Source organism: Neofelis nebulosa, assembly GCF_028018385.1.
Source record: "Neofelis nebulosa isolate mNeoNeb1 chromosome Y unlocalized genomic scaffold, mNeoNeb1.pri SUPER_Y_unloc_2, whole genome shotgun sequence".
Lineage (NCBI taxonomy): Eukaryota > Metazoa > Chordata > Mammalia > Carnivora > Felidae > Neofelis > Neofelis nebulosa.
The window spans coordinates 96,599-124,398 of record NW_026691918.1 but is presented as its reverse complement, the minus strand read 5'-3'; the positions used below and the strand labels follow the sequence as shown (position 1 = coordinate 124,398).

The 27,800-nt window shown below is 38.5% G+C and overlaps 1 long non-coding RNA gene and 1 pseudogene across 1 annotated transcript; one reads left to right on the top strand and one right to left on the bottom strand.

Moving 5' to 3' along the window:
- The first annotated feature begins 335 nt into the window (after positions 1-335).
- The window catches only part of LOC131503589 (probable G-protein coupled receptor 160), a 69,460-nt pseudogene continuing 41,995 nt past the window's right edge, over positions 336-27,800 (top strand).
- Positions 22,488-22,944, bottom strand: LOC131503598 (uncharacterized). Its single transcript, XR_009257471.1, has 2 exons — positions 22,807-22,944; positions 22,488-22,692 (listed from the first exon to the last, which is right to left on the bottom strand). It is a non-coding gene; the product is annotated as an uncharacterized LOC131503598 (long non-coding RNA).

The window sequence follows — 27,800 nt, the reverse complement described above, 5'->3', positions numbered from 1 at the left end:
AAATGACAGTCAAAGTTCTGCTGGCAGGGCGGGCTCTGGGCAAGTGTTGGAGACCAGACAAATCATGAAAGCCAATAGTCTTCCACTTTTTGAGAAGTGTGAGGACACCTTAGGTTAAACTCCAACTAAAACACAAGTGTATGGCTGCTTTCACTCAACGCTGATCTATTATTACATTCCCAAACACTGGAATACCTCTTAAGTTCTTCGAATACCTTCCATAAGCAGGACCTTTTCCTCGGAAAACTACAAATCCCAGAAGGCTGCCGGCGCAGCCCAGTGGGCACGCTCACTTTTTCAGAGCCCCGAATTACGCTGTGGGCTCGGGAGCTACAGCGACGCAGCTTGCTCGGAGTGCCAGTTCCAGTTCGATCCGGAGTCTCTACCCCGGACTTGGCAACGCCTCACGGCCTTTACTGAAACTTTGGCCCCAAAGAGCGACAGCGTAGCCTTTAACATTCCCCATCCTGCCCGACTTCCTCCCCTCTAAGGACAACCTCCTCCGGTCACGTGAAATACCTCTCGTGCGCGACTGGTTGCCGAGGTACAGAACCTAAAAGCTACGTTTTGAAAGCTTCCGTGCTGCTGGTTAAATGGCACATTTTGGCTGCTTGCGTCAATCCTTCGCGACTCAGGTGAAACTGGTAGTGCTGAAAGAGGCACCCACCATCCTCAGTTAGGTCACTGGGGGAAATGCCTGGCTTGCCACCGACTACAAGGTAAAAGGTGAGGAAGAATACTGTTTTTTACGTGTTGGCTGTTAACGCTTGTTTGGTAACCTTTGCCACGAGACGAACATTTGGCTTTGTTTCCTCCCGGGCGATGACTGTGGGAGCGAGTGTGTGTTTTTACCTGTGTGTAGGACTAAATGGGGTGGGGAAGACCGCTAGGGCTTGGGGGCGCTTGGCTGAGAAGGAAGGGCAGGGGACGCAGCCCTATCTGAAGGCCAGGTGCGGGTGAGCCAGGTGTGACAGCCACGTGCGAATGTCGCTGCGGGGGCCTTGGAGCCTGGTGATCTTGCTCCCAGTGCTCCCCGCGCTGGGCACCACAGTCGGGAGACGGGACTGAGGTCAATAGCTAGCCCTGGGACTTCGGTGGGTGCACAGAGTTGCTGTGGATGCGCCCTGGCAGAACTAGCGAGCTATTGCGTAGTTCGGTAATGGCGCGGAGGCGCTGGCTACGCTGCGTCTCCTTTTCCTGCTCTGCCTTTCCTTTCCGCCACCACACAGGCTGGTCCGTTGCTGTGAAGTAGCTGGTATGGGCGCGTGGTTCCTGAACCTTGGCTCTTGGCATCACCCGTTTGGCGACACGCGGGGGCAGCGATGCCGAGGTGATGCCAGAGGACTTCAGTCCGACACAATTGGGCGGGATCGTCGTGTAACAACTTGTCTTTCTAACTTACGTTTTTCTTCCTTTCTCTCTTTTTTTCTGTGCTTTGAGTGGCTTACCCCTGCCTGGCCTTTGCTGGGACACATTCTAGAAAATTTCCGTTATTTTACTTACGGCAAGGAGTTTTCACTCCCTGGATACAAGAAAGTGGAGACCTCCTTAAGAATGGGAGAATCCACTAGTTCTGCGATCGGTTTGTAGAATCGGGGAACGGTCACGCAAATGCATGCGGATGCGCTCCTTAACGGTATGCTGTTTTCGCAGCCCTGTTGCCGAGAATTGCAGACGAGGGCTTTGGAAATCCCGTTTCTTTCGCCTTCACTTGAACATATTAAAACATTCACTCCTGTATGAAATCACGAAATAATATTTTTCTAACATGTTTAATGAATTTCAGAAGGTCAAGTTTATAATTGAGCAAAGTGTCAAGAACTAGCTTTTTGGGGTCTGTTTCCAATGTTAGGTATTTTCAGGTATCAGTACAATGGGTTACTAACTTCTCAGGGTCCACCCGCCCCCCCCTGGCCCCCCCCCCCCCCAACTTCTCACTCTCCACACAAGAAAGATGTGCAGGAAAGATCCAGTATGTGCAGCGCTGAAAGCGAAGTCGCAGATTCGACCTAGAAATTCAAAATTGTCACTTTGTGTGGCAGTGATTTTAGAGATCCTTCCCCCAGGGAGAACTCTGATTAAAATTGTAACATAAGTTCTGCTTTATGCTCCTTCGGATGAGGATAGAAAGTGGTTGGATTAGGAACACGGGTTTATTCAGTTAGTGTTTTAAATGACCAGATTAGAAAGGTTAAGGTAATGACCCTTTGTGTTAATAGTTGGACATGAATAGTCTGAAAATGATAGCGTCTCAGCTGATTCATTTTTGTCTACCAACTGTACAGTTCTCTGCTTATGCTTTTCTGGGCATTTTTCTAGTTTTGCTTTCTCATTTAACTGGGATTGAAACGTTAACAGGATAAGGTATTCATTTTGAATTTCTTTTCTTTCTTTTCTTTTTCTTTTCTTTTCTTTTTTTTCTTTTCTTTCCTTTCCTTTCCTTTCCTTTCCTTTCCTTTCCTTTCCTTTCCTTTCCTTTCCTTTCCTTTCCTTTCCTTTCCTTTCCTTTCCTTTTCTTTCTTTTCTTTTCTTTTCTTTTCTTTTCTTTTCTTTTCTTTTCTTTCTTTTCATTTCAAGTTGGGTGAATATCTGCTATCTGCAGGAGTCACTTTTAGGTACATTCTTTAATTTTTAAGTCACTTTTAGGTACATTCTTTAGTTTTTAAATTTTCTCATTGACTTGGGAAAAAAAATACTTCTCAAGGTAAACCTCTTTTCCTCTTTTTTCCCTTATATTTTCAGGAAGCAGAAATAATGTGTAATTATTCGGTTATTTTTTAAATATTGGGGCAGTTAAAACACAAGTGACTCCCTTGTTCCTCTGTTAAGACGATGGCTTTGATTGGGTTCTGTTATTACAGAATTACCTGTTTTTCCCTTGTTGTGTTTATTAGTGCTTATATATTTGGGGGTTCTGTTAGATGTATGTAAAGTTGTAATTGTTAATTTTTGTGGATTGACATTTTTGTCAAAATATGATGCTTTTGTCTTTTGTAACAATTTTTGCCTGAAGGCCGATTCTCATTTTAGCATTGCCCCTCTACCTTTCCGTTAGTTACTGTTTTTATGAAGTATCCCTTCCCCATGCTTTCATTTTCATACTGTTTGTGTCCTTCTATCTGAGTCTATTGTAGAAAACGGTTAGTTGGACTCTTCATTTTTAAAATCCATGTGTCGTACTTGGCCCCTTAATTAGAGAGTTTACTCCATTTACATTGAACGTAATTACTAACCGGGATGAATTTACTTCTGCTAATTAATTAATTAATTAATTAATTATGCTTTTTATTATTTATTTATTTCTGCTGTGTTTTGTTTGGTATGAGTCTTTTTTCCTTCTGTTACTGCCTTCTTCTGTGTTTGTGTTTTTTTGTAGTGTAGAATTTTTTTCCCTCATTTCTTTTTGTGTATATTGGTTAGTTTTATAGTTGTTTTCTGGGTATTACAATTGGCCCCTTCAGTTTATAACAAATGAATTTGACTTACTACCAAGTTTGTTTCAGTAGTATACTGAAAGTCTGTTCATATACAGTTTTGCCATCTTCTTTGTTGTATTGTCTTAGATTACATCTTTATAGATGGAACATTTTTATTTTTGTTTGTAGTTTGTCTTTTAATCACCTAGGGAAAAAAAGAAGTTAAGAACAGAAATACAGTAATACTGGCTTTTGTGTTTATCTTATGTAGGTACCTTTAGTAGTTTATTGTTTTGTATGGCTTTGACTTGATGTGTAATATCCTTTCATTTCTGTCTCATTTTCAGATGTCTCAAATCTGATCTTCATTTTCATTTTTTGTAGTGTGGGTCTGGTAATAAAGTATTCTCTCCTTCTCTTTTGCTTTGAATTTATTATCTTATTTACTTTTATTGAAGTGTGGTTGATGTACAATATTATATTATTTTCAGGCATACAGCATACTGATTCAACATACTAATACATTATGAAATGATCGGCAAACACAATTACTCCACTTACCATTTGTCACCATCCCCCCAGCTTTTGTTTGTCTGGAGATGTTTAATGCCCTCTTTTGTTTTGAAGGATAGACTTTGAATTTATCGTATCTTAAGTTTGTTGAGCTCCTTGTATGTGTAGATTAATAGTTTTTATCAGATACGAGAAATTTTTCCACTTCCTATTGTCTCTTAGTGGCTGTTATTTTCTTCAAATATTTTTTTCTGCTCTTCTGTATTCACTTCCTCTTTAACTCCCATCATGTGTGTGCTGGTATGCCTACAGGTCTCTTAAGCATGTTGATTCTTTTCATTCTTCTTTCTCACACTTTTTCATACGGTTTCTCACACTGTACCATTTCAGTTGACCTGACTTCCAGTGTACTGATTTTACTGCCTGCTAAAAACTCTGCTGTTGAATCTCTTTTTCATGAGTTTTTCATTTCAGTTACTGTACTTTTTGGGTCTGGAATTTCTGTTTGTGGTTCTTTTTTTGACTTTTATTTACTGATGCTGTTATTTTGTACATACATTGTTCTCCCGATTTAGCACTTTGTCCATATAAATTTTATTTTATTTTTTTATGTTTAGTTTTGAGAGAGAGAGAGAGAGAGAGAGAGACAGAGACAGAGACAGAGACAGACAGACCATGAGCAGGGCAGAGGCAGAGAGAAGGAGACTCAGAATCTGAAGCAGGCACCAGACACCGAGGAGTCAGCCCAGAACCTGACGCGGGGCTTGAACCCATGACCTGAGTTCATGACCTGAGCTGAAGCTGGCCGCTCGACTGACTGAGCCACCCAAGCACCCCACACATTTTATTACTTTTAAAACTTTCTCAGTAACATATTTACACCAGCAGGTAATTCAAAACATGCATGTAATTAGTTCAACACCAAGGTTTCCTAAGGGACATTTTCTCTTACTTTGTTTTATTCCTGTGATTTGCCCATAGTTCCGTGTTTCTTTGCACACATTATAATTTTTTGTTGGCAACTAAATGTGGCGAATGTTACTATCAAACAAAATCAAATTCTGATTTGGTAAGAAGACACCTTATTTAAAGAGACCGGTGCAATATGGAGAACATTCTGATTGTAGAAATCTGAAAGTATCTCAGTCAGAGAGTGGGTTTTCTTTTATTGGGTGGGTAAGCAAGATTAGTAAAAACTTTTTCAGGGGAAATGAGCAAGCAAAGAAAGTGAGCATATGGCATGGTGGGCTGTGTGAATCAGCTCTTACTTGGGGTGACTTCTTAATAGGGGGAAGAATCTGTATTTTAGTGCTTACTCATGGGTAAGCCTGAAATTAGGGGTCTGTGGGATGGAAAGAAGGCTGACTAAACTTTGGTCAAGAGAAGGCAGTGAGTAAGAAATGTGCAGTTGTGAGTACTGAACTGTGGATACCAGAATCTTTCCCCCACTAGCTAGGGTTCTTGCTGCTTGTGATAGATTATAGTTGTTTGTTCAGTTAACTCTTTATGGTTTCTTTATGGAGAGCTGTTTTGCAAAAATAATATATACTTTGTATGGTCCTGGAAGTCATCTGTTTTAGATAATGATATGAAAGATACTTCCTTGAAAGCTGGGAGTGACAAAAACAAAAACCAAACTCAGTCTTTACAAGTGGGTTTCTTTTAGGGAACTCCGTTAACGCTTGGCTAGGCCATTTAAAACTTGCCTTAGCGCGTACTTCCTCCTTGAACATAGCAAGATGTAAAACCTTAGGATCTTTAAGGTCTTTTCTGAGCATATCCTGCTCTTACATATGTCTGGTCTTCTGGATTCCCTGGTATACCTGGAGGCTTTTCAAAGCTCTGTTCCATCTATCTTTCTTCTCCAACCTTCTCATTTTTAGGTTGTTTGCCTTACCTGTTATTCTTAGCCCAGAATGGTGGCTGTGGCTGTTACTACAACTTTGGCACTCGGAGGCTATACCAGCCCAAGGGAGTTCGTTTAGAGAGTAGCAAAATAAAGGCTCCTTTGGAGCCACTGTATGGGTCAAAACCCATCATCAGTGCTCTTAAGAACAAGGTTTCTATTAGCCACTCTGCCACCGGCAGACCACACCAGGAATGCTAGCCGCTTTCAAGCTGTGGTTAGTGTATGTTAGGCAGGTAATTATAAAGTCACTCTGTCCTCTTACAGATATGCAGTAGCTGCTTTCTTCATTTATCCCTCCCCTGGTGGGTGTGTTGATTATATTCCAGACTTCTAAAAAAAAAAAAAAAGTGAATTTGGACAGTTTTGGGGATCTTAATCATTGCCTTAGTGTAGGAATGGTTTTATGGAAAACCTGCCTCATTATTTTCAGTCATGTCCCTCCCTCTTGCATAAGCTTAATTTTGTAAGGTGGTGGTATCCAGATAACACACTTAGTTAATTTTTTTTTTTTTTTAACTTGGTTAGGTGAAATAGCTCCTAATGAATTATGTATAGTTAGCATACAGTTGTGATTGTCTAGAGTTATCTGTAGACTATCTAGAATTGATACATAATTGTATAATTGACAGGGCAAATGACAGACCTTGCTTCAGGGACGCGTGTTGTTTATGTAAAGTAGAGTTTAAAGTAATGTCCCAAGTAAATTCCTTTTCCTCCTTTTTCTTCTTACCTCTCCTTTTCCCCATGGTCCCAATATGATTATAAGTACCTTTCAGATAATCAAACGGGTGTGACTGTATTTAAAACATCTAAAGCATATACCAATTTAATGTTAGTATTCAGCAGCATTAAAGAGAGTAGATACAGATAGTAGGTGACCTTTAGTATCCATTCAGACCCAGAGGTTATAGTTTTGTGGTTTTATCCATGTCCTAGTTGAATTTATGTTGGTAGTTACGACTGTGTAAATTCTGCTCTTTGATGGAAAAGATTTACCAGATAACCAATGTGGTCTCCCTGTGCTACCACAATACTTTTGTTAATGTTTATGGTCTTGGGAATTGATTTTAATTCTGTTTCCAGAATGCCCCTCCCGTCTTCCCACTTTCCACCGCTTAACCTGCTGTAAGCAATATTTACTTGTTATGATGACATTTTTTCTACTTCTGTAAGGTAGACTGGTGTGGTGGGGAATAAGAGCTTCTAGAATTTATGCCATAGAACATCATTTCTTCTTTAAGAAATGTTGTTGTGTTAACATGTGGTAAGAGAAAAAAATTTCTGAAACCCGTGGGTATATTATCCTGCAGAAGGAACTCCCCACTTATGATTAAGTAGTGTGCTGAGATGGGGAGATTGTTCTGGATTGTTTGGGTAGGTGGGCTCAGTGTAAACACAAGCATCCTTATAATAGGAAAACAGGAGTGTGAGACTCAGAGAAGGAGGTGTGGGCAGGTATCAGAGAGAGATCTGAAGAATCTGCTGCCGACTTTGAAGGTGGAGAAAGGAGTGGTCTCTAGAACTTGGAAAAGGTGTGAAAACAATCTCCTTGAGAGCCTCGAGAAGGAGGCCTGAGAGCTTCTGTTCTTCATAACTGTAAGATGATAAATGTGAATTTTTAATGCATTAGGTTGATAGTAACTTGTTAACAACAGTAATAAGAAGCTAACATAGCATGCATCTTACAGAATCCCTCATTCACAAATTATTACAGTAGTTCCGCAGTGGGCCAGCAGTTTATATTGATCATAGCAAATTTTCTCACAACTCTATAAGGTAGGTACTGTCCATCCAGTTTACAGATGAGGTAACGAGTGTTTAGCTCTCACCATGGCTGCACAGGATGTGGTAAGAGATATGTTAAAATATTGGGCTCTTTTGGCTCTAAGACCATTATCTGTCCCATATGTCTCATGCTGTCTCTTATTAGCACAGTCCTCAGTTGTTAAGGGTATAAAGGGCAAAGCCTTCTTGCTGAGTGTGAGCAAATATTGGTGGCAAGTAAATGAGTAATAGTTTTACTAAATGAAAGTAAATTTAATTAAGGGTGGGATGTGATTAGGAAGTGTCAGAAATCTCGTGAGATCTAGAGACCAGGTGGATTGTGAACCGTCTAGGCTTCATACCTGTGGTTTCACTCATTTGAGCCCCACCTGGACGTTAGATACAGATTTGGAGGTATGGGTGCACTGGAATTCTCGGAAAAAGCACCTCAAAGTGTAACTTAGGTAAATTACAGGTTGACCATTGTTTGAAGTGTGAAGTAGAGAGACCCATTCACTGTAAGTTCTGTTGAAGAAAGTCCACAGTTGTGTGTTAACAAATGCTAAAGTGGTCTGGGAAAGTAGGACAAATAAAAAAAGCATTGATGTTTCAAAATGGCATGATGATTGGTCCACATGGAGCTGGAGAAAGGTGGCTTCAGAAAATTGGGACACAGATGATGCACTTAGCTAACCCACAAAAGTAGAGGACCATCTTATATTTTAGGACTCTCTGGCTTTAAAGATGCTAGTTGTGTGACTCAACCCCTGCCACTCTGCAAAATAGGTCAGGTCCAAGCATATTTCAGTGGACGTTAAAATCTTTGGATTCCTGATTATTTGGCTGCCAATATCAATATAGATTTGTACCTGTATCTCTCAGAGTACAAATAGTCATTGAATTATATATAGTTAGAGCTAGAAGTGGTTTTTAGCTCATCGTAGTTTTAGAGACAAAACCGCCACAGGTATGAAATCTGAAATATATAACCCTCTGTGATTGTTTTAAAAGGCAAAGTACTTAGTCTAATATATACTGTCATTTTAGAATTCGTCTATAAGGAATCTACTAGTATGTATACTACTAGCATGGAGATTATAAAACTAGAAACTCTATAAGACCCTTTTCATAACAGACCGTTTGCCAGACTATTTTGGTCAATTTTGGCTTCTTCAGTGCTGCAGAAAATTAGATTTCTTCATCCCTATATTTAGCACTTATATTTCTTCTCCCAGATGCTTTGCCTGCCAGCAGGAAGTATTTGTAGTAACTCCTACTAAGTTATTTTGTCCATGTATTATTGCCTACCAGAGCTCAATTACCACTTTCAGAAGAACTTACTCTTCAGAATGTGATAGGTCATAATGATAATGCATTTTTATTTGTCCATATCTTTGGTTCTTGTACACGGACAGACTTCTTAAAGTTGCTCATCACCGAGACTGTTCATTATACCTGCCTGGAAAGGATTTCTGAGTATTAAATGAGGGATTATATCACTGTTCCAGATGGTTTAATCAGAGCAGTGAAGAGCAAGGGGAAATGCTTAGGATTCATTTTTCCTCACCTCCTATTTGGATTATCCTGGCTTGGTAATGCCAGTCACTTAAAAAATAAATATAACTTACTTATAAGTTATAGTTGACCAAGAAGGAAGTGGTTGGTCCTGTGGTCCCACGTAGTGCCAGGGCATTTTCCCTAAAATTGGATTTGCCAGATCATTTGTAAGGTACAAATTCTTCTTAGATTATGTTTTTATTCCTGCCATCGTCTTGTGTGTGTCCTTATTTACACCTGAGGGCGGCAGTTCTTAATTTCTTCGGCCTAAGAAGTTATCTAAATATTACTTAATTTTATTTTTAAAACTCCTTAAAAAGCACCAAGGACTCCAGTTTGGAGTCTACAGTGCTACCAAAAAGTTTTAATGGGTCCTGTGAAAACCCAATGCTGTATTTCATGGTTCAGATGGATCCTATACCTTTCAGTCATCTTGTAATGCCTTGTCATGTGGAAAATACTGAAATCACTGACGTACATTCTTCTTCCAAATGTTGTTGTCCAATATTAGGCAATCATACTTGCTGATATCATTGTCACTCTCAGCAGAAAAGCCATTATGTACTGGGAAGCTGCTGGAGTCATGGTGACTGACTGAAATTATCCAAAATTCTGATTTGCATTTGAAAGTTTGAAGTTTTCCCATTGCGACAAATTCTGTTGTTTATCCTGACGGGCTTATTTCATTCATTTTCTAGAAAATATCGGGCAGATACCCAAATCTGAAAAATCATGGTAACTAGAAACTGTGGAGGGCCAGAGATTTTACTTTACTTGCAAACGGATAACTTGGCAGTATTTTATGAATACGGGGAGAAACCTCGAGACAGAAGAAGAGTTTTTTACAATTGCATTTACCTGAGGACCCGCATGCACGCACCTGTCTCCTGAGCCTGGTGGTGTAAAGAGAAGCAGATGATGTTTGCATTTCAGAAGAGTAATGCTAGGTTTAGGGGATCTGACTCGTTAATAATGGGCAGTGTGGTGGGAGGAACAGTGCCTGCTCAAGGACGCCCATGTCTTCAGCAGGACTCATGAATGACCTCATTGTCCAAAGGGACTTGGCAAAGATGCGGCGGCATAGGTTAGGATATTGAGGGAGTCTTCGGATGGGCCCAGTGAAACTGCAAGGATCCTTGCAAAGGAAAGACGGGGAGACGGGGAGAGGAGTTGGTGGCGAGGTGGTGGGGGGCGGGGGGGGGAAGCATTATGCATGAGGCTTAACTTGCTATTACTGGCTTTGAACATGCAAAAAAGGGCCACGAGCCAAAGAACACAGGTAGCTCCCAGAAAAGACAAGGGAATGGATTCTCCCACAGAGCCTCAAGAAGGGATATAAGATAATAAATGAGCCACTGAGTTTGTGGCCCTTTGTTACAGCAGCAACTGGAAACGTAGGCAGTAAGCAAATCTGCCCGTTGCTTTAGAAGTAGATGCCATTCCTGCTCTGATCTTTATGATTTCTCTTCTTCTGCTGGGTTTAGGCTGCCTTTGCTGTTCTGCTTCTATTTCCTTTAGGTGTGCTGTTAGATTTTGTATTTGGGATTTTTCTTGTTTCTTGAGATAGGCCTGGATTGCAATGTATTTTCCTCTCAGGACTGCCTTCGCTGCATCCCAAAGAGTTTGGATTGTTGTATTTTCATTTTCGTTTGTTTCCATATATTTTTTAATTTCTTCTCTAATTGCCTGGTTGACCCACTCATTCGTTAGTAGGGTGTTCTTTAACCTCCATGCTTTTGGAGGTTTTCCAGACTTTTTCCTGTGGTTGATTTCAAGCTTCATAGCATTGTGGTCTGAAAGTATGCATGGTATAATTTCAATTCTTGTAAACTTATGAAGTGCTGTTTTGTGACCCAGTATATGATCTATCTTGGAGAATGTTCCATGTGCACTCGAGAAGAAAGTATATTCTGTTGCTTTGGGAGGCAGAGTTCTAAATATATCTGTCAAGTCCATCTGATCCAATGTATCATTCAGGGCCCTTGTTTCTTTATTGACTGTGTGTCTAGATGATCTATCCATTTCTGTAAGTGGGGTGTTAAAGTCCCCTGCAATGACCACATTCTTATCAATAAGGTTGCTTATGTTTATGAGTAATTGTTTTATATATCTGGGGGCTCCGGTATTTGGCGCATAGACATTTATAATTGTTAGCTCTTCCTGATGGATAGACCCTGTAATTATTATATAATGCCCTTCTTCATCTCTTGTTACAGCCTTTAATTTAAAGTCTAGTTTGTCTGATATAAGTATGGCTACTCCAGCTTTCTTTTGGCTTCCAGTAGCATGATAAATAGTTCTCCATCCCCTCACTCTCAATCTAAAGGTGTCCTCAGATCTCAAATGAGTCTCTTGTAGACAGCAAATAGATGGGTCTTGTTTTTTTATCCATTCTGATACCCTATGTCTTTTGGTTGGCGCATTTAATCCATTTACATTCAGTGTTATTATAGAAAGATACGGGTTTAGAGTCATTGTGATGTCTGTATGTTTTATGCTTGTAGTGATGTCTCTGGTACTTTGTCTCACAGGATCCCCCTTAGGATCTCTTGTAGGGCTGGTTTCGTGGTGACAAATTCCTTCAGTTTTTGTTTGTTTGGGAAGACCTTTATCTCTCCTTCTATTCTAAATGACAGACTTGCTGGATAAAGGATTCTCAGCTGCATATTTTTTCTGTTTAGCACACTGAAGATATCGTGCCATTCCTTTCTGGCCTGCCAAGTTTCAAAAGAGAGATCAGTCATGAGTCTTATAGGTCTCCCTTTATATGTGAGGGCACGTTTATCCCTTGCTGCTTTCAGAATTTTCTCTTTATCCTTGTATTTTGCCAGTTTCACTATGATATGTCGTGCAGAAGATCGATTCAAGTTACGTCTGAAGGGAGTTCTCTGTGCCTCTTGGATTTCAATGCCTTTTTCCTTCCCCAGTTCAGGGAAGTTCTCAGCTATAATTTCTTCAAGTACCCCTTCAGCACCTTTCCCTCTCTCTTCCTCCTCTGGGATACCAATTATGCGTATATTATTTCTTTTTAGTGTATCACTTAGTTCTCTAATTTTCCCCTCATACTCCTGGATTTTTTTATCTCTCTTTCTTTCAGCTTCCTCTTTCTCCATAACTTTATCTTCTAGTTCACCTATTCTCTCCTCTGCCTCTTCAATCCGAGCCGTGGTGGTTTCCATTTTGTTTTGCATTTCGTTTAAAGCGTTTTTCAGCTCCTCGTGACTGTTCCTTAGTCCCTTGATCTCTGTAGCAAGAGATTCTCTGCTGTCCTGTATACTGTTTTCAAGCCCAGGGATTAATTTTATGACTATTATTCTAAATTCACTTTCTGTTATATTATTTAAATCCTTTTTGATCAGTTCATTAGCTGTTGTTATTTCCTGGAGATTCTTCTGAGGGGAATTCTTCCGTTTGGTCATTTTGGATAGTCCCTGGAGCGGTGAGGACCTGCAGGGCACTTCCTCCGTGCTGTGGTGTATAACTGGAGTTGGTGGGCGGGGCCGCAGTCCGACCTGATGTCTGCCCCCAGCCCACCGCTGGGGCCACAGTCAGACTGGTGAGTCCAAAACCTGAGTTTGAGTTCCAAATGCTGTTTGAAAACAAAACAAAACAAACAGCAAACAAACAAACACCTGTGGCCCTTTTTGTGTATTTTTTGCCCCCAGTCCCATGGTCAGAGAGGGTTTCCTCTTTTGCGAACTCAGCGCCCCTCTTTTTCTCTTCGTTTCGTCTCTCTGTGGAAAGGGTTCCCTCCCTCCATGGCATCACCATTTCTCTGTCACCCAGTTCACTTCCATGCACCTCGCACCTCCCATGTTGTCTCCCTCTGACTCTGGAGATGGTTCTGCCACTCCACACACACACTGCAGATCGATTTCCTGGGTGTTCCTAGGAGTCGACCTCAGGAGAGCTGTGTTCGCCCAAGTTGTATCAGTTCTTTATATATTTCAGGTATTAACCCGTTATCAGATCTGTCATTTGCCCACATCTTCTCCCATCCAGTAGATTGTCTCCTGTTCCTTCGCTGTGCAGAAGCTTGTATTTTGTGATTATCTCAATAGTTTGTTTTGCTTATGTTTTCCTTGCCTCAGGAGACATGGAGGCAGTGTTGCTATGGTAGATGTCAGAGACATTTCTGCCTGGGTCCTGTTGTTAGGAGTGTTATGGTTTCAGGTCTCACACATACTCAGTCCAATTTCAGTTGATTTTTGTGTATGGCGAAGAAAATGGTCCAGGTTCATCCTTCTGCACGTTGCTGTGCAGATTTCCCAGAGCCATTTGTTTTTCTTTTCCCCCCTGAGTATTCTTTCCTGCTTTGTGGAAGATTAGTTGGCCATATAGTTGTGAGTCTATTTCTGGGGTTTCTGTTCTGTCCTGTTCATCTGTGCGTGTGCGTGTGCGTGTGCGTGTGTGTGTGTGCGTGCGTGCGTGCGTGCCTGTGTGTGTGTTTTGAGCCAGTACCAAATATTTTAAATACTTCAGCTTTGTACTATATCCTGAAATCTGGTATTGGGATGCCTCCTGTTTCTACATCAATATTTATTAGGATTTTTTTTTTTTTTTTTTTTTTGGTCTATTCAGGGTCTTTTGGGGTTTCCTACCAATTTTGGTATTATTTGTTTTAGTTCTGTGAGGGCTACTGTTGGTAGTTTGATGGGATTGCATTCAATGTGTAGATTGTTTTGGGCAATATGGGCATTTTAGCATGAATGTCTTCCAATCCATGAATATGGAATGTCTTTGGGAATGTATTTCCATTTAGTTTGTGTCATCATCAATTTATTACATCAGTGTTTGACAGTGTTTCAAGTAGAGATGTTTTACCCTGCATGGTTAAGTTTATTCACAGGGTTATTTGCGTAGTTATTTTTTGGGTAAGATTGTAAATGGTGTTACTTCCTTAATTTCTCTTTCTGCTACTTCGTGTTACTGTAAAGACTCACTTCTGGTATCTGCGTATTAATTTTGTATCCTGCCACTTTCCCTAATTAGTTTATTACTTCTACTATTTACTTATTTATTTTTTTGGCCGAGTCTCTAGGATTTTCTATGTATAGGACCTGTCATCTGCAAATCGTGACAGTTTAATTTCTTCTTTTCCAGCGTGGATGCCTCTCATTTCTTTTTCTTGTCTGATTTCTGTGGCTAGGCGTTACAGTAATCATTGATAAGTGGTGAGAGTGGACATCCTTGTCTTCTTCCTGAGGTTACTTGAACTTTCAGCTATTCTGAGTTAATTATTGCGTATGGTGTTAAATGTCCAGCTTCATTCTTGTTTTCGTTTCTTCTTCTTCTTCTTCTTTTTGTTTAATGTGGCTATTGTTTCCTCAGCATCTTTTGTTGCAGGGGCAGATTTTTGCCCTCCGAATGGCTCGGCACCCTTTGTGGAAAATCATCTGAAAATGTGTTTGAGAAATTATTTCTGTGCTCTTACTTTCATTAATCTTCATGTTTGTCTTCATCCCAACACCACATCATTTTGATTATTGTAGCCTTGTTTTAAGTTTTAAAGTCAGGAGGTGTGAGTCATTCAACGGTTTTTTTGTTTTGTTTTGTTTTGTTTTGTTTTGTTTTGTTTTGTTTTGTTTTGTTTTGTTGTTTCAGTATTTGGCTTTTCTAGTCCCTTGAGATTCCATATCATTTTAGAATGGATCTTTGCACTTTTGTAAAAAAGACACCCCTGGTAACTTGATAGGGACGCGTTGAATCTGTAGATCACTTTGGTAATACTGTCTCCTTAACAATGTCCTGATGTTAGTATAGGCATCCCATTTGTCTTTTGGTACGTTTTGTATGGAATATCCTTTTCTACCTGTTTTTCTCTACCTGTTTGTATTTTGGACCTAAAGTGAATCTCTTGCAGGCAGTATGTAGAAGGACCATGTGTTGATTTGCTCATTGAGTTACTTACTAGCATTTTTTTAATTGAGATATAAGTGTTATAACTTGTACAACCTAATGATTAGATACCTGTACACAATGGAAAGTGATCATAATAAATCTAGTTAACATCCATCAACACACATAGTCACAAATTTTATTTGTCTTCTGATGGGAATTTTTAAGATCTTCTGCCTTGTCAGCTGGCAAAGATACGGTACACTATTTGTCATTACCTGTAGTCAAGATACAGTACATTACATCCTCTGGAGTTATTTATGGAATAAGTGGAAGTTTGTACCGTTTGACCACAGTCACCCATTCTTGGCTCCCCCAACCCTGATTCTGGCCACCACCAGAATTTGTGTTGTTTTTGTTTTAGGACCCACGTGTAGATCAGATCACATAGCATTTTTTGTCTTTCTCTGTCTGACTTGTTTCAGTTAGCGTAATGTCCTCAGGTTCCATGCATGTTGTTGCCAACAGCAGCATTCCCTTACATTTTTATATCTGAATAATATGCCTGCCCCCTCTCATTGTGTGTGTGTGTGTGTGTGTGTGTGTGTGTGTGTGTGTGTGACTTTTTTATCCATTCATGAATTAGTGGACGCTTCGTGTTTCCCTTTGTTAGCTACTGTAAATAATGCTTTAGGGTACATATATTGTTTAGTTTGAATGCTCATCTCCTTCCCAAAAGACTTACAAGTGGAATATGGAAGTTCTACTACCTTTCATTTTCTGAGAAACCTCGAAAGTAATCACCATAGTGGTTCTCTGGTTCTGTGTGTATTTTAGGCTTGTACTGTTTCTGTTCTTGTTCCACTGGAATTTGGATGGGGATCTCATGACTTGGTAGATTGCCTTGACTAGTATGCACATCCTAAAAATGTTCATTCTTGGGGCACCTGGGTGGCTCAGTCGGTTAAGCATCTGACTGCAGCTCAGGTCGTGATCTCGCCGTGTGTATGAGTTTGAGCCCCATGTCCAGCTCTGTGCTGACAGCTCGGAGCCTGGAGCCTGCTTCAGATTCTGTGCCTCCCTCTCCCTCTGCCCCTCCCCTGCTCACGTCCTGTCTCTCTCCCTCTCACACACAAAAATAAATAAACATAATTTTTAAAAATGTTGATTCTTCTACCCTCATGAGCATGGAATCTCTTTCCATTTATCTGTATCTTATTCATTTTTTTCCCATTGGTGTCTTATAGTTTTCAGTGCAGGTCTTTCATCTCCTTTAAATTTAAATTTATTCTGAGATATTTTATTATTTTTAGTGTAACTGTAAAAGGGGTTGTTTTCCCAATTCCTCCTTGGATAGAAAGAAACACAGCTGATTTTGGTATACTAATTTCACAGTTTGTAACTTTACTGATTCAGGTATTAGTGCTAGAAGTTTGCTGGTGGACTCATTAGGCTTCTCTATACATACGATATAATGTCATCTGTAATTAGAGATCCTTACTTTTTCCTTTCCAATTTGGATTATTTTATTATTATTTGTTTTCTTGTCTAATTGCTTGTCCAGGATTTCTGATAGTCTATAGAGTTAAAAGTGGTGAGAGTGGGCATCCTTGTCTTTTTCCAGATCTTAGAGGAATAGCTGTCAGCTTTCCACCCTGGGCTATGATGTTAGGTGTGGGCTTGTCATGTATGGTCTTCATTGCAATGAGGTGTCTTTCCTGCAAACCACTTTGTCAGGAGTGTTTATCTCATAAATGGATGTTGATGTTTCTGCATTTGTTGTGATGATCACACGATTTTTATCCTTTATTTTATTACCGTACTGTAGCTTTGATTTGTGAATGTCAAACCATCCTTGTATTCTTGGAATAAATCCCACTTGATCATAGTATATGTTTCGTTGATTGTATCGTTGAATTTGGTTTGTTAATATTTTGTTGAGGAGTTTTGCATCTCTGTTGCTCAGGGATATTGGCCTGTGATTTCCTTCCCTGTTTTGTCCTTGTCTAGTTTTGCTGTCACAGTAAGACTTTGCCTCATGAAAAGGAGATTGGAAATGTTCCCTCATCAGTTGTTTTTTTTTTTTTTTTTTTTTTTGAAAGAGATTGAGGTGTATAGGGTTAATTTTCTAAAATTTGGATTGAATTCAACGTTGAAGCCATGGGTCCTAGAGTTTAGTTTGTGGAGAAATTGTTAATAACCGAGTCAGTCTTATTATTTGAAATTTGTGTTTTCGTATTTTCTGTTCCTTTATCATTGTGCTCTTGGGTTATCTTTTCTAGGAATTTATCCATTTCTTCTAGGTTGACCTATTCTTTTGCTCTACAATTGTGCATGATAGTCTCATAATCCTTTGTATTCTGTGGTATGTGTTGTAATGTCTCCTTCGTTTCTGGTTTTATTTGAGTTCTGTAGTGTACTTGGTTAGTGTAGCTAAATTTGCCATTTGTTTTTAAGAACATTAGCTGTCCCTAATCTTTTCTACTGCCTTTGTAGTCTCCATTCCTTTTAGTCCACTCTGATCTGCGTTATTTCCTTCCTTCTACTAACTTTGGGCTTTGTTTATTCCTTTTTTCCCTAGTTCCTTGAGGTATAAAGTAGGTGGTTCACTTGGGCTCTGTGTCTTGATATAGGTATTTATTACTATGAACTTCCCTAGTAGGAATGTTTTTGCTGCATCAAATTTTGGTATGTTGTTTATCCACTTTAATTTGTCAGAAGATTTTTTTTTATTTCTTTAGATTTCTTTGTTTATTTGTTTAGATTTCCATTGGTTTTTCACTTTGTGATGTTTAATCTCCACACATTGGTGAATTTGGTTTTCCTCTCTCATTACTTTGTAAATACATTGTGCCGCTTTGCTCTAGCCTACACACAGTTTCTGCTGAAATGTCTGCTGATTGTTTCATGGGGATTCCCTTGAATCCCCATACATACAGGGTGTTTTTGTGTGTTTGTTTTTTCACTTGTTGCTTTTAGACTCTCTCCTTGTCTTTAATTTGAAAGTTTATTTATGTTTATCGGATGGGTCTCTTTGAATTGTTACTTGGAACACTGCCGGCTTTCTGTATCTGGATGTCTATATCCTTCCCCAGGTTTGGGAAGTTTGGAGCTGCTGTTTCTTCGATATGTTTTCTGCCCCTTTCTCAATATCTTCTCCTCTGGGACCCTTATTATGTGAATGTTGGTGAGCTTGATGTGCCTTAAAGCTGTTTTTAATTCTGTTTTCTTTTTGCTTCTCTGATTGGGTTAGCTATCCCAGGAAAGACTAAATATAGAAACTTATGTTGATTCTTACATAATTATACCCCTTTTCGGTTTGAAGTGCAGTGTTTGATCTAAAAAGGATCATATTACACCTTCTGTCTCTCTTTTGATGTCATAATATCAAAGAGAAAACAAACTTTTTGTTAAGCTCAGCTTTCACTTGGCAGCTATTTTCTTTTATATGTTTTACTCTATTGAATTTTATTATGAAAATGCAAGATTTTTCCATAAGCCTGAAATTTCTGATGAAATTATTTGCATTTTAAAAGTGCTAAACTCTTATTGCTTAGGGATAAAAATGATTTAATTAACTCTTTGACAGATTTGGTAAGTCTAATAGTTGAGAGACTAGCTGTTTTTAGGAGAACTTTATGTATGCTGACAGTAAGCTCCTAGCCTGTTTCAAACTCCTTGAAAAATAAAACACAGAAAAGCTCCTTGAAGCATACTTGGGAAATATGTAACTACTAAGTGTAATTAGAACCTGCCTACTTTATTTACACTACAGTTTTGAACAAAATAAAAGTACACACATACACCCTTCATTGTAATGACTTAGCATTGAACTTATTTCCTTGTGAATTTTCTCTGTGCGATGGGTTGTTCCACACAAGTTAGCAGTATTTTTCGTGTAATGAAATGTTGGTTGAATTGAAATACCACTTCTAAGAATCTTTTTCTAATATAGTTTGTATTTTATATCAGGCTGCTGCTGCTTCTTTTTTTTTTTTTTTTTTTTTCCCCCTGTATTTATGTGTAAGCAGGGGGAGTGTTGAGAGAGGGGGAGTTGGAAAATCCCACTGGGGCTTCATCTCACAACCACAGTATCATGAGCTAAGCTCTTACCAGGCGTCAGAGGCTTAACCAACTGAGCCACCCAAGTGCCCCAGACTTGTTTCTTTTTATAGACAGTTTATCTAATAACATCATGAATATATGTATATAAGTATATTAATTATTGTCTTCAGCTAAAATCAATGAAACAGATACGTTTGGTCCTGGAGATGATGATGAAATCCAGTTTGATGATATTGGAGATGACGATGAAGACATTGATGATGTAAGTAGTGGATAAAACCTTGTGTTTATTGTTTCTTTTATTTATGAATTACATAGAAAGAAACCTTTAATCTGGGAATGTTGAACACTTAAATTCGGTATCTTGTTGAGATCACTCCTTTCATTTGAAAGTTCATTAATGTTCTGAAACCATCTAGTTACACATTTCTTTTCTCTGAGAAACCTTACAGGCCTTTGAAGCATTTCTTTCTGAAAAGAGCAATATTATTTCCTCTAACATAGATACTTCATGATGATAACTTGCTTTAATGAGAGGTAACTATTAAGAAATGTAGCAGTTTTGAGAATGTACCTTCTCCTAGATGAAATACTAGCATGTAAAAAGAAGAGTCTTGTTTGAACCAGCTTGCTGAAGCATTCAAATTGCAATATACTTCAAACCGGAGGTCTGTTGTCAACTTAATGTATTGGGATTACAATTTTATCACGTATCAGTGTTTTGTGGTACGTGGTTATTTCTCTTAGTGATAAAGCAGTTAGAGCAATAAAAGTAATGAATGTCTCACTGTTTTGCTGTGACTGTATGCAAATAAAATTCATCCTGATTTTCTTGGCATGTGTGGATGAAATAATTGGCATGGTGATATATCTTAGATTTCTATCAGGCTTAGACTTTTTTTTTTAATACCTCTGTAATAAAAAAGTAATTCAGAGACCACAAATCCAAAAATATTAGTGTTAAGTCTTGGATTTAATACTTGGAATTTAAAAATGTGTAGAGCATTTATTCCTGTCAAATACTGTGCAGCACAATTAGTAGAGTTGTTCAGAAATACAAAGCCAGTCTTTGGTAAGTGTAAGTTGAGCACCACACATGATGCTGATGCTGCTGTCACGTTGGTAATCATTGATCTAGATCGGGGATTTCCAGATCTTTTAATCACCATCAAAGCCCTTTATTTTATTAAGAGCATTTTCAGACATTCAGAGAAGTTGGAAGTTTTTGAAGTGAAACGAACGCCTTTACATATAGTACCAAGATTAGACAATTTACATTTTTCTATACTTGATCTACCAGACCAGTCCTTCTATTCAGCTACAGATCCATATTATTTTTTAATATAGTTCCAAATCATTTAGATTATTCCATGAATTGAAGAAAATTGAGTACATACCTCCAGTGTAGCTTTTTACCAGATTTTTTTTTTTTTACCATGTATTTATGCATTTTTAAACATACAGTACTATTTAATGAAAGTTGTATACATTTTAGGGGCACCTGGGTGGCTCAGTTGGTTATGCGTCCGATCTCTCAGTTCGTGGGTTCTAGCCCCACATTGGGCTCTGTGCTGATGGCTCAGAGCCTGGCGCTTGCCTCAGATTTTGTGTCTCCCTGTCTCTCTGCTCCTCCCCTGCTCATGCTCTCTCTTTGTCTCTCAATAATAAATAAACGTTTAAAAAAATTTTGAAAAAGTTGTATACATTTTAAAACATACCGGGGCGCCTGGGTGGCGCAGTCGGTTAAGCGTCCGACTTCGGCCAGGTCACGATCTCGCGGTCCGTGAGTTCGAGCCCCGCGTCAGGCTCTGGGCTGATGGCTCGGAGCCTGGAGCCTGTTTCCGATTCTGTGTCTCCCTCTCTCTCTGTCCCTCCCCCGTTCATGCTCTGTCTCTCTCTGTCCCAAAAATAAATAAATAAACGTTGAAAAAAAAAAAATAAAAAAAAAAATAAAAAAAAATAAAACATACCTAGAAGTAGGAAATAAAAAAGGATGAAGAAGAACATATTGTTAAAATTTTCTTTATGTACCTTATTTGTGGACCATGAGCCAGAGTATTCTTATGACTAAATTAATCCTCTGACAGTAGGGTGATTATTTTCTGTGCCAGAACTTAATGTAACAATTGCCTTGTGCATTAAGGACAGATATGAACTTTTTGACAGCTGAGTTAGGTTCAAAGGCTAGGTAGGAGCTGAAGTAGAAGTGTATGTGAATACGAAGAGGATATTTTGGCTTAGGACCAGACTTTCCTAATTTTTAATTTTTAAGGTACTTACAATTTAATTTTTAATGTAATTTAATTTTTAATTTTTAAGGCGCTTATACTTCCACATGTGTGTTCCCACTCTCAAAATGTAAGATCTCAAGCCACCAGCATGAAAATAAAGAAGGAGATTGTAAATGTCATTGAGAATAATTTGCGTAACATAACATTCTCAGAGAGTTCATAATGACTGCAACAGACAGGAATTGAGAAATACCTAGTATATAAAATTTTTCATTCAAAGGCTTTATATTTCAGATAGTATAAAGGGTCCTTATTATGCAGTAGACTATTTATTGTATTATAAGAATTAGTTTTCAGTGGATTTCATGGTTTTTTTTCACTTACAGATCTAAATTGAACGTGGTTTCTGAGGATTGTTCTACAATTTGGATTTTGGCTGTCACACCTGTTAAAAGAAGACTAAAACATCATTTAGTATGAATGTATTTTGTTAAGACATGCTGATTTATTTTCATTGTTTAAAAGGATTATATTTCTCTAATAACTGATTTAGCTGAATTTTTTAAGTGAAATTTTATTGTTTGGATATAATGGAACTTAGGGGGAAAAGACTGTAATACCTGCTGTTAAACAGTAGAAAGAAACGAAGAAGAAGTGTCTTTTCCACTGTGACTATTTTACTGTAGTTAATAGGTGTTTTGAATAAATTGCCTTATCATCATAGGTTTTGGTAAACCATGTTCCAGCTAGTATGTTAACAGAATCTTTATGTATATTCGAGTTACCTAGATGTTCTGTAAGATTTTTGATATAATTTAAGGAAGGTGGAAGTCCACATTTAAAGTCAAGAAAGGGGGCTATTTTCATATTTATGTGGCCATGTGTATTTCATTCTAAGCTTGATAACTTACACATTATTTTCATCATTTTATGTTGCCACCATATTTTTAGGACATCGGTTTAAATAACATTTTTCAATTTGTAATGTTAGTAGTTGCAAAAATTCAGGGCTAGGAAACCTGGTTATCTTTATATTTGAAGTATTGACATATAAGTTGGTAGTGTTTTTGCTTGATATTTATAGAAAATTTTTCAAATATGATAGCTCTGATTGTGAAATAAGTAGGATATTTCTTACACAGGAAAGGTTATGTTAACATATGTGATTTATTGTCAAAGTCATATGCATTGTAACTCATAATTTTGGACTTTATGAGCAATTAAATTACAATGTATAATGAAAAACTAATTTTATAGTAACTTCCATAAAGTAAGTTTTTCTTAAAGTATCCCTTAGCTGGGGTAGCGGGAACCACCACTGAGAAATACAATAAAATGTGTTGTTGAGTGTATTTTTCCTTGCTTTGTTATTGGTGTATTTTATTTTATGTAGCAACTTCTGTGTGTATTTTAGTAGGAGTTTAGATCATAATCTTTCTATTTGACCTTCTGTTTATTTCAGAGTTATCAACTGTAATAAGGTGAAATTAAAAGCGAGGCTAGTTACCCCTACCACTGTTAAAGCTTACACCACATTAATGGAAAGGATTCATCAGGTAGTTTGTAAAGCATAGTTATTTTCCCGAGGAGTTTTTAGCAATGAGTAAATACACTTTCAACTGGTTTCAAAATTATAAATATAACAAATAGAGAGGAGAATAAACTTTCATATTGTTTCATCTCACTTTGCCATAATTTTACTTCCTAAATGTTACAACTTGAGCCAAATCTGATGCCAGAATACATACATAGTTAAATCTAAGAATAAGAAATGAAAATGCACAGGGGCGCCTGGGTGGCTCAGTCGGTTAAGCGTCCGACTTCAGCTCAGGTCACGATCTCGCGGTCCGTGAGTTCGAGCCCCGCGTCGGGCTCTGGGCTGATGGCTCAGAGCCTGGAGCCTGCTTCCGGTTCTGTGTCTCCCTCTCTCTCTGCCCCTCCCCGTTCATGCTCTGTCTCTCTCTGTCTCAAAAATAAATAAACGTTAAAAAAAAAAAAAATTAAAAAAAAAAAAAAAGAAATGAAAATGCACAAATGTAGTTCATGGTTCTTTTCTGTGAAGTTCCTGAACATTTATCTAGGTGGAATGTGTCTGAGACTGAGGAATTGTTTTTAATACTGTAAAGAAAATACCTGTGAAGAATTGAGTTACGAATTGTCTTCCAAGTAATCAAAACTTGCCTGATATATGTAGCCTTTTATACATTAAAGGATGCTATTGAATTTACATATTCCTCAACATTCTGCCAGGAATGTCAGAACCTTCATATGTGATGCAGTTTGTGTTAAGTAGAGAGCCACTCAAAACATCTTTTTTCTTACTTGTTCCTGTAACAAATATAGTTTGTCTAAAGATTTTCCTTATGTAAATTACACTAATATTTGTGTTTGCTATGGTCTGATTGTTATGGTCTGATTGTGCAGTCCTTAAAATTCTTCTGTTGAAACCTTAACATGGTTAAGATGATGATGGTATTAGGAAGAGTGTCCTTTAGGAGGTATTAGGGTCAGTGTTACAAAGCAAGTTTCAGAAGGCGCTCAGCAGAACACAAACAGGAACGACTGGCATGTGCATCCTGGACTTCCAGTATTCACAGCTGTGAGAAATAAAATTCTGCTGTTACAAGCCATCCAGTCTGTAGGATTTTGTTATACCCTGAAAAGACCAAGATTCTGATGATACAGAATTTCTTTCTTGCTGGTGGGGAACAGTCCAGCTTAATGTTTCATCTTGAAGAATACAGAATCATAATTAAACCGTTAGTTGGATTAAAGTTGTAGCTCAGGTACCGGATTCCATGAAAGAGTTTTCCATTTTTTTGTGATGTATTCTTGATGAGTGTTGTTTATAAACCTATCTTTCATCTAGACTATACAAATTGTCAGCATACGACTTCAAAGTACTCACATAATACTTTTTATTTTTGTAGGCTCAGTAGTGGTTCCCCATTTTATTTCTGACTTTAGAAATTTGAGTCTTAGTTCTTTTTTCTTAGTCCATACAGCTAAAGGTTAGTCAGCTTTATTGATCTTTTAAAAAAAAATGTTTGTTTATTTTTGAGAGAGAGAGAGACAGACAGACAGACAGACAGACACTCAGCACAAGGTGGGGAGGGGCAGAGAGAGGGAGACACAGATCGTGAAGCAGGGTCCAGGCTCTGAGCTGTCAGCATGAACCGTGAGATCTTGACCTGAACCCAATTTGGATGATTAACTGACTAGGCTACCCAGGTGCCCCAGTTGATCTTTTTGAAAACCAACTTTTGGTTTCAGTGATTTTCTCTCTTAGTTTTTTTCTCTTTCACTTAACGCCTAATCTTTATTTTCCTCTTTGTAGCTTTAGGTTTTTCTTTTTCTGGTTAGTTAAGGTATAAAATCAGATCATTGATATGAGACCTTTTCTGCTTATTATGTTAAGGATTTATAAGTAAAATTTCCCCCTTTTACTGATTTTGCTGTGGCTTGTATGCTGTAGTTTCACTTTAATTTGTTATTAAGTATTTTCTGTTGTGATTTGTACTTTGATCCTTTGGTCGTTTGTGTGTGTGTGTGTGTGTGTGTGTGTGTGTGTGTGTGTGTGTGTGAAGTATTATGGCTTTCTTAATGTTTATTTTTATTATTTTTGTTAGAGAGTGCACACAAGTGGGGGAGGGGCAGAGAGAAGGGGGAACAGAGGATCCGAAGCAGCTCTTACCTGACAGCAGCAAGCCTGATGCGGTGCTTGAGGCCAACGTGGGTCTTCATTCCACTAACCCTGAGATCATGACCTAAGCCCAACTTGGAGCCTTAGTGGACTGAACCATTCAGGTGCCCTAATCCTTTGGTAGTTTAATAGCATGTTGTTTAACTTCCACAATTTTGGTATGCAGGACTCTGTATTATAAAATAGTCAAATATCATGTTATATAATTACCATTTATTTTGTTTGCATCTGAGGTTCTTCTATATGCATATTCATTTCAATACAATATTTAAGGCGCTATCAACCTCATCTAATTCAACACAGATTTAACTTGAAGATGGAATTCTCTAAGTTGCTTAAATTTCCTTTGTACAATGACTGTAAGAATGTTCAAGTGTTCTATAATCTTAGTAGTAGTTTAGAGTTTAAATATTGATAGCTCTGGTCATTTTATTCTCTTGTCCTTAATAAACCTTTTTGCCATAGTATTTTAATACCAACTTAAATAAGATGTGTTCTTTCCTATTATAGTTGGAGTAATAAAGTCAGATGCAAACTATTTGCAATTCAAAAATATTAGGGGCGCCTGGGTAGCTCAGTTGGTTGAGCATCTGACTTTGGCTCAGGTCATGATCTCACGGTTTGTGAGTTTGAGCCCCATGTCAGGTTCTGTGCTGAGAGCGCAGAGCCTGGAGCCTGCTTTGGATTCTGTGTGTGTGTCTCTCTCCCTGCCCCTCCCCTGCTCATGTTCATGCTCTGTCTTTTTCAACTCTCAAAAACAAATAAAAACATTGAAAAATGAAAAAATAAAGTATTAAACGGCTCCTGCATCAGTTGGCTGTTTTTTGGTTTTTGATTTACAGGATCCTCTGTTGTTCATACTTCAAACGACTTTCTTTCTGTTGTTACATTTATTTATTTATTTTTTTAGAGAGAAACAGTGCAATTGGGGGAGGGAGGAAAAGAGAGAAAGAGAGAGAATCCCAAGAATCCCATGAGATCATGATCTGAGCCAAAATGAAGAGTTGGATGCTTAACTGACTGAGCCACCCAGGTTTCCCAGGTCATTAGTTTCTAATGAGAAACTGACAATCCTAAATTACTAAAATCAAAATACTATTTTAAGTCATTCAATATATATGTTAAGGTCTGTTAGTGAAATGTATATTTTGGCCAACTTTTTATAACTTTTATCAGGACAGTCCTTTTCAGTATGTGTTTTGCTCTGTTTACGTGGAGGGTCACAAAATAGGAAGAAAATCAGAGTAAAAGTCCTGTTGCTATCTTAAGATACGAGGTTGTTAGGTAGAGGCTTAGTTGGATTTTCAAAGGTCCAAATAGGTTTTATCTTCTCTTTGACCCACCTACTAGATAACTGATAGAGATTTTAATTCTTTTATTTTTTCTTCCAAGATTTTATTCAAATTCTAGCTAATTAACACAGTGTAATACGTATTTTTGAGAGAGAGAGAGAGAGCCCGAGAGGGAGAGGGGCAGAAAGAAAGGGAGAGCAAGAATCCCAGGCAGGCTCCAGGCTGTCAGCACAGACCCTGACTAGGGTCTGTGAGATCATGATCTGAGCTGCAATCTAGAGTCGGATGCTTAACTGACTGACCCTCTTTCTTTCCCCCCCTCCCTCCCCCTCTCCCCCTCCCTCTCCCCCTCCCCCTCTCCCCCTCCCTCTGCCTCCCCTCCCTCTCCCCCTCCCCCTCTCCCCTCCCCCTCCCTCCCCTCCCCCTCCCCCTCCCCCTTTCCCTCTCCCTCCCCTCCCTCTCCCCCTCCCCCTCTCCCTCTCTCTCTCCCTCCCTCCCTCTCTCCCTCCCTTCCAGTTTTTTTTGACAAATAGTTTCTTTTTTATTGTTGAAGGTTAGTTGACATACATGTTCTATTCGTTTCAGATATATTATTCAGTATGATATTTCAACAATTCTATTAATTACTTTATAATCACAATCTGTCACCATGCAATGTTATTGCAGTATTTTGACTATCTTCCATACTGGGTATTTTCACCCAAGTGACTTTATGCTATAATTGGAAGTTTGTACCTCTTAGTCCCCTTGACCTATTTCACTCCTCCTGCTCCCTACCCCCTCCCAACTTCTCTTCTTGAAATCAAGAGTTTGTTCTGTATATTTTATTGTTTGTTTGGTTTTGGTTTTGGGTGGTACTTGTTTTGTTTCCGTATATAAGTGAAACCATGTGGTATTTATCTTGTGCTTTCTGAATTCTTTCATTTAGCATAAGAGCCTCTATTCTATGTTCATAACTGTTTCTGGAAATGAAAATGGCAAACATTTTTTTTTTGTTGTTGCTGAGTAATATTCAGTTGTGTGTTTATGGCATATATATGGTTACACACATATATAACATTTAAACGTTTTTGAATATAATTGACATGCAATGTGACATTAGTTTCAAATGGAGAACACAGTGATTCAACAATTCCATATGTTATGCTATGCTTACCACAAGTGCAGTTACTATCTGTCACTATATAACGGTGTTCTTTTTGTTGTGCCTTTCATCCCTGTGGCTTACTTATTCCATAACTGAAAGCCTGTGCCTCCCACTGCCCTTCTCTTATTTTCCACAGTCACTATCCCATCCCCTTTTGTAACCGTCAGTTTTATTCTATGTTTGTCGGTCTGATTGTGCCTTTTGCTTGTTAATTTTTGTTTTTTTAGATCCCACATGTAAGTGAAGTTATATGGTATTTTCATTTTCTGTCTGATTTGTTTCACTTACCATAATACCCTAGGTCTAGGTCCGTATTGTCATAAATGTCAGGATTCCACATCCTTTTTTGTGTGTGGCTGGATATA